The sequence below is a fragment of the Epinephelus moara genome, chromosome 18 (genome assembly GCF_006386435.1).
Source record: "Epinephelus moara isolate mb chromosome 18, YSFRI_EMoa_1.0, whole genome shotgun sequence".
Classification (NCBI taxonomy): Eukaryota; Metazoa; Chordata; class Actinopteri; order Perciformes; family Serranidae; genus Epinephelus; species Epinephelus moara.
In genome coordinates, this window is record NC_065523.1 from 4,259,917 (window position 1) to 4,267,735 (window position 7,819).

The 7,819-nt window shown below is 41.7% G+C and overlaps 1 protein-coding gene across 1 annotated transcript in view; it reads right to left on the reverse strand.

Annotated features, from left to right (window-relative positions):
* Positions 1-7,819, reverse strand: part of LOC126404986 (TANK-binding kinase 1-binding protein 1-like) — a 143,181-nt gene that overhangs the window by 107,446 nt on the left and 27,916 nt on the right. The window contains exon 2 of the mRNA XM_050068467.1: positions 1,069-1,213. The gene's annotated coding sequence lies outside the window, so the exon portion shown is untranslated. The remainder of the gene's footprint in view (positions 1-1,068; positions 1,214-7,819) is intronic.

Consider the following 7,819-nt stretch of genomic DNA (forward strand, 5'->3'; position numbering starts at 1 on the left):
AACATTTTGTAGAGAGGGGGATAAGTGCTGTCCCATTCCTATTTGTAGCATCCGGAGCCCTTTCAGACTCTCACACTCAATCACTTACAGCTGACGTCAGTTAAGTCAGTGAGGGTTCAGGGCTTGAGTCTTTAGGGGCCGGATTGGAATTGGGCCGAAGTGTCTCAGAGTAGAGGAAACTGATCTCCAGTAAGCAACTACTTTGCAAAAGTACACTTAAAACAGGAGACATGTTGGACACCTTTATTTACTTCTACTTTTCTACAGAATAAAACATGTTACCAGTTGTAACCAGACAGCATTTTGTTCACTTCATTACCTTGTGGTTGAATCTTCTGTGTGAATGCAGCAGTCATACAAACAGCCCAGCCGCTAAAAATCATTCTAAACTCAAAGAATTTTGGACGAATTTTAGTGCAGTTTGGATTATTACAATTTACATAAGTGTGTTTACAAAAGAGAATACTTCATTCTCATACCATTTTTTTTTATCTTTTGTAAATGGTAACTGTAACATTACTATATTTAAAATCAACATACCTTAAACAGTTAAGTTCCAAGTATATTTTTCCTGCATTTAAAGTAATTGCCATGGTGTGATTTTGTTTATAATCTTTTAAATAAATGAAGACTTGATTAAAAAAAAAAAATAATGACAGCAAACACTTAAAAAAATCAAGTCTCTGTTAGCCGTCATAGTGAGCGTTTTTTTTACACTGACAGCAAAACAAATAAATCTGCTTCTTTGGGAAAATTAAATCCAATTAGAAAAGAAGCATTGTCTTAAGATCCTAGCAGGGCTGTTAATCAAGGCGTTGCCTCAGGGCGGAGGGCGGAGGAGGGGACCCTTTTATAAGTTAATGACTTAAAAAGCATTTGAAGCACCTCAAATGAACTCTCTGATCTCTTATTGTGTCCACCTAGTTCTGATTGGGTGATTGTGAACTTCTGTAGCTGCTGCAACATGTGGGTCAAGTCTGCCTCAGCGTGGCATATAACCTCCCTGTTCCAGCTCATGCCAGCCCAACTGGTTAGCTGAGCTGTGACAGGGACGTTCTTTTTACATACCTCCAGGGGGTTCAACCTAACAAACACCCTTTGTGTGTGTAGGCGACAGTCAGTGATCAGTAGCCCGGATCACTGAACAATCCCAGAGTCAGGTCCTGGTCCTATAATCTCGGGGAGCACCGGTGCGGTGATCAGGTAAAGGATCCTGACGAGGGAAATGTACATGGTTAGGGAGAAATTTGGACTGTGCTATGTAGATTGGATTAAAGAGTCAGTAGCAGGTGAAATATAGTGTCACCCCCACTTAAAACAAAATGATAAGATTGGGTTGGAGAGAGAGAGAGACAATAACTCGAGGGTGAAGCTGTTGGTGGCAGACTGAAGTATGAGACACCTTATGTTAAGGTAGTTTTGATACCGGTGTTAGACAATACTGACACTTTGTTTTGTTGTTTAGCAATTCACGATTTGTTTTCCACTAGTAATTGTCATCCCCACGTGTTTGACTACTCCTTTCAAAACTAAACAGAGATGCTGGCGTCCCCGTTACTTCCCATGGGGGTTTTGTGAGGCTTGATCTGGTTACAATGAACCCATTTGAGAGTTGGTTCTTTCTGGCCTCTTTTGATTTGGATCTGGCACACGACAGGTGAGAGCTTCTCTGTGATCACGTAAGGACCTTCCCAGCGGGGAAAAAACTTGCGAGCAAGTTTTCCTGGGCCCTGATTGCTTGCTCCAGTGGGTTGGGCAAAGATGTAGTACCAGACCTTGTCCCCCACTTGGAGTTCGCCATAGGATGCTTTTTGGTCGTAGTAGGCCTTGCGTCCTTTTACACTGTTTTCTAGATTTTTCTGGGCAAAGGCGAATGTGGCCTTTAGGTGTTTGTTCAAGTTAGTCATATACTGAAGGGTCGTATATGCTGTTGCGATGTTAGCCTCACCTGGCTGGTAGACCAGGTGTAGGGGGAGGGTCATTTGTCGACCCGTCATTATTTGGAAGGGAGAAACTCCTGTTGTCTGGTGGAGAGTGGCTCTGATGGCCATCAAGACCAAAGGCAGTTTTACATCCCAAACTTTGTGGTTGCTCTTCTTTAGTATGTGGACTATTGTTCGGTTCGCTCGCTCTACCTGTCCCGAAGCCTGAGGGTGATGACTGACGTGGAAGTTGGCCTTCACGGCCAACATCTCCCAGAGATGTTGCATGGTTTCAGCGGTGAAGTGTGTCTCCCTGTCTGAGTTGACACGACTGGGCAGACCAAACCAAGAGAAGATGTGGTTCATCAGTAAGTATGCAGTGGTTTGGGCTGTGTCATTTGGGATTGGCAGGCCCTCCACCCATTTGGTGAAAGCACAAGTGACTGTGAAGAAATATTTGTTTCCTCGGGTTAATTTGGTTAGAGGCCCCACCCAGTCAATCTGCAAGTCTGACCATGGGAAAGCCATGCCTCTTCACTGTAAGGGAGCTCTGTGGAGCGGTCTTGACGGTTGAAACTGGCAGCAGACCAGGCAGCCTCTGATGTAATCTGCCACGTCTTTCTGCATGTGTGGCCAGTATGCCACCTGCTGGAGAGCATTATATGTTGCTTCAGTTCCTTTGTGTCCTGCACATGGGGAGTCATAGGCATGCAATAGCATCACCCCCCTGTGGTTCTGAGGCACTACAAACGCAGGTGAAACGAGTGTATTAGAGACATGCATCAGAAGGCCGTTGACGACATGTAGCACGGGACGCGAACTGTGCAGGTGCCGCAGGCCGGAAATGGATTTGAGATCACTGCTGGAGATGGTGTGGACAGCAGGATCAGATTCATCATTTTTCACTGAAAAAATCTCACACCATCAGCAGTCGACCCTACAATTCACTTGTCCCGGAACCGCCAACCGCCAACATCCTCCTCTTGCCCTCTGGATGTGGTCCCTACCAGACTACTGAAGGAGATTATGCCCACTGTTGGTCCCTTCATTTTATCTATTGTCAATCACTCTCTGACGTCAGGTGTGGTTCCTGCTTATTTTAAATCTGCTCTAATTGAACCTCTGCTCAAAAAACCCAGTCTAGACCCATCCATTCTGAACAACTACAGACCAGTCTCAAAGATCCTAGAAAAAGATCAAAAGATCCTTTTGCATTCTGAAAATTAAAATCAATAAAATATATATTAAAAAAAAGATCCTAGAAAAAACTGAAGACACAGAGGATCTATCAGTCAATAACTTGTTCGAAAAATTCCAGTCTGGCTTGCAATCACTTCATAGCACAGAATCAGCTCTCCTTAAAGTTTGCAATGATCTATTGACTCAAGATGCCGGCGAGTGTTCCATTCTAGTTCTCTTGGACCTTAACGCCGCATTTGACATGGTAGACCATGACATTTTAATTGACAGGTTAGAGAAGTGGGCAGGAATCACTGACGTGGCCCTGAATTGGTTCAGGTCTTACCTTTTTAACAGATACTCTTTGGTATCTATAGCTGGCTCTGTTTCTTCCCCCACTAATGTCTCCTATGGTGTCCCCCAGGGGTCGATCCTGGGCCCTATTATCTTTTCCATTTACATACTCCCTCTAGGTGACACAGTTACTCATTATGACAATCTTAGTAAAACCGAAGTCCCTCACACAATAACTGACGTTTGCATGGCATAACTTGCATTGGCTGTAAAGCTGTGGATGATGTTCATGTTCACTACAGATTTGTAGTGTTGCTACCCTTCGCAACAACTTTCTTTCTGCATGTTCTGCACACAGGATAGTTGTCCTCCACCAGCTGTCCCTCGGCATTCTTCAGAAACCCAAAGTACGCCCAGACCTCAGACTTTGTGCGTTTAGTTGGGGGGGGGGGATGTCCTGAGTGCCGCTATCACCACCTTCCGCCATGTTTTCATTCTTTGTGTTTACACATGCTACACATGCTATGCATTCACGCAGCGCCTGCATCGTGAGATTTGAATGAGACTGTTATTACATATCCTGATAATCCACTGTGATAATGCAATTAATTTAAACATAAATGGTAATTCTTACAGTGTAAAAATTAACCGAGATTAACCGTAATATCAGTAATCGTAACATCCCTAATATATATATATGTGTATGTTTGTTAGCTTTACAAATCAATATTGATATTAATAGTTATAGAAAATCAGGTGAATTTAAATTTTTCTCTTGAGATGAAAAATAATTAGTCTCCTTTTGAGAGGAAAGTAATTATTTTCTGCAGTAACAGTCACTGTAGTGGAACTGTTTATTTATTCTTGGCATTTCCAGGCCTCTATAGGGTGTAGTTCTTTCACTGATCATTTTCTTTATCTGAAAGTGTAAGGTGGGATTGCAGCCTCAGCCAATAGTAAGCTGCAGGAAGAGATGTGACAGGAACTTCCTATTTCTCCCTGGGACAGCAAGAGAATGGTGGCGTATTTTTAGCACAGAAATGTTAACTCAGCCTCAACCATCTGTTTATAGCACAGTTTGTAATTAATCACAATTTAGATCACACAAAATAAGCGACTTATTTATGACTGGTAAGACAACTCTTAAATTCAAATGTGGTTAAATACCCTTTAAAATGTAATCAGGCTTAATATAGGTTAACTCAGATTTAAAAGAAATTGCTTTGTATAATGATAATAATATAAGATAATGGGTTTATCAAAGTTAACCAGACTTAACTTAAATCAATGTTGGTTAATTAAGACTCTCATCAATTGTAGACACAGTTTCAATTTGTGAATCAAACTCAGTTAACCAGACAACCAATTTGCACACCAAATGAAATGAGGCAAAGTAAGCAGCAGAGGGCGCTGTTCAATTTGCAAATTCGATGTAATGAGGGACAGCAACCAGGGAGGGCGCTGTTCAATTTGTAAATTCAATGTAATGAGGCACAACAACCAAAGAAGGCGCTATTCTGAGGAAGTAGTAAATAATAGAAGAAGATTCAGGCAGGAAGTGACAGTTTAGCACCGCCCACTGAGTGATTTTAGCTGTTTTGGCCTCAGCAGACCACAACTACTCAAAATACCCAGGGCAAAACATTGTAGGCAATCATTATTGCAGCAGTTAAGAATTTCACTAAACCCACACACAGATGAGCACGGCGGCTTCACCCGTTTAGCACAGTTACCCAAGCAGGGCAATCAGCTAACACTTTATCGTTCGGCGACGATTTCGTTCACTCTTACCAAAGTAGTGAATCAACTTTAAATCTAGGCAACAGTCAGCGCTGTGCCAGCACAAGCGTTACTATAGCAACATTAGTAACAACTTTTTACCCCTTCACTGCTGTCTCGCAGATGTCTCGGCTAGGTAGCTAAAATAACCAGAAGACACAGAGGATCTGAATTAATTATAACTTTCTGGAGTATCGCAGCAAAGCTTAATTAAAACAGGACACAATTATGACTCCGCGTTAGGCCTTTTCTTAATGCGTACGGGATGCTTTATGCAGATATCTGAGAGATTCAGGTGTCACATGCACCACAATTGAAACATTAAGGCTTACCGTAGTTTACCTCTTAAGTTCAGTGTTATAACACAAATATATAATTTACCATGGTCTAAACGCGAGGATGTAAATCATCTAGCTTTTGGGTTTAGTGTCATCCACCCAAAGGTTATAATTTACTGCAGTTATTAATGCTCACACAAATCAGAAGTACAAAAGTAAAACACACATGATCGATCCTCCAGTGGACAACCTGCTCAGAATATGCTAGTATGATAAACCTTACGGGGGCTATCAGGGAAATTTATTTTCACTATCACCAGTAAAATCGCCAAGATTTGTCTGTTTATATAACTTGTTTACAGGAACAATGACTTGATTAGGCCTCACACGGGGAACCAGATATGTAGGGGAAATACCTCTTTGAGAATATTTGCACTCGTAATAAAATTTTGGGGCACCACTCTCCTCATGAGGGAAGCGACTAATCAAATAAATAACTCCGTAAGTCACTTATTAATTCGTCAGCACGCTTATCAATAATGAATCAATCTCAATATCTGGGTTATGAATTCTCTATACAGTGATCTCAGCTCCTGTCCAAAAGATATTTACACAGACAACGACTTGGCGATAAATGAAGATTTATTTAAGCTATATATGGAACAACTGAATAAATGAATAGTAAGTGATAATTATATGACACAACACAAAATCAACAGTATATGAATGGAATGAAATGAGAGTTAACATTCATGTGAGTTATTTAGTTTGGTGATAGTGGGACTGTCAGGAATTCCAACTCTTAGTTTGTTTTCATCTGGTTTTGTTTTCATGTCTCATCACTAACTCTCCTGTCATTTAAGACCACGCCTCCCTCTCAGCCCATGCCATCTGCTCATTACCTGCACCCAGTTTTCCCCGCCCATCTCCACACCTGTGGCTCATTCTCCCATTAGTCCTTCAGTATATATACCAGTCCATTTTCCCCTGCCCTCTGCCAGATTGTCTTTTGTTTCTGCCAAGCTATCCAGCATTTTTCCCTTTTACTGCCTGATCACCTGTTTTTGGACCCTGTCTGCCTGTTTTTGGACTCTGGATTCCCTGCCTGCTCCTTGTTGGATTTGTTTGCTGGTTTGTCTGATTTCCTGGTTTTGACTCTGCCTGAACTGTTTAAGTAAAGTGAACTTTGCCTGCAACTCTATTGCCTCATTGTCATGCATTTGGGTTCAAATCTGTACTGGTGATTCTCACAGTACAATCTGAATAAATCCAAATGTCAGCACTCACAAATATATATATCAGTCTTTTAATAACGCATAGCAGTATCACAAATGGACGCGTTTCAGCACTTGGCTTTCCTCAGCGTTAATGCACAAAGTGGGTATAGCCCACATATCTAACAGCCAGGGCCTTGCTGAATCACTCCAGCTGGCATGAATCAGTCAATCATCCAATCAGACCCAAAGATCCACAGAACAAGATATAAAGACAATACAAAGAGTGGCCAATAGGTATGCTGAGCCTACAATCCAATTACATTAAAATTAAAATAATCAGATGACTATCCTTAGTACGTCAAAAACTATCTCAACAGTGACTGATCAAAAAAATATTGAACAGATCAAGTATAAATACATATGTAAACATCCAGATACAAACAAAATAATGACATGAAAAAAGTGTAATTCCTCTAAAGGTAAATATTATATAATGGCTGCAGCGCTAGATGGCCGCCTCCTCTGCAGGGTCACACATCAATCAGCGCCTCTTCAAATGACCATGGCAGGTAATCACAGCTAAACACTCACTTTTCACCTGTTTCATGCACCACAACAGCCTGTCATTCTGGGTTATCCATGGCTAAGAAGACATAATCCACACAAAGACTGGGCTTCCGGAACCATACTTAAATGGAGTGGTCACTGTCATGCTGTTTGTTTGAGATCTGCTGTACCACCTGCTCCTAGTCGGCCTGTTACCTCTGAGTTTCCAGATCTTTCCGGAGTTCCTAAAGAGTATTTGGATCTGAAGGAGGTTTTTAACAAGACCAGAGCCACCTCTTTCCCACCCCACCGCCCATATGACGATATGACATATCAATCAATCAATCAATCAATCAATTTTATTTATAAAGCCCAATATCACAAATCACAATTTGCCTCACAGGGCTTTACAGCATACGACATCCCTCTGTCCTTCTGACCCTCGCAGTGGATAAGGAAAAACTCCCCCAAAAAAAACCCTTTAACAGGGAAAAAAAATGGTAGAAACCTCAGGAAGAGCAACTGAGGAGGGATCCCTCTTCCAGGACGGACAGACGTGCAATAGATGTCGTACAGAACAGATCAGCATAATAAATTAACAGTA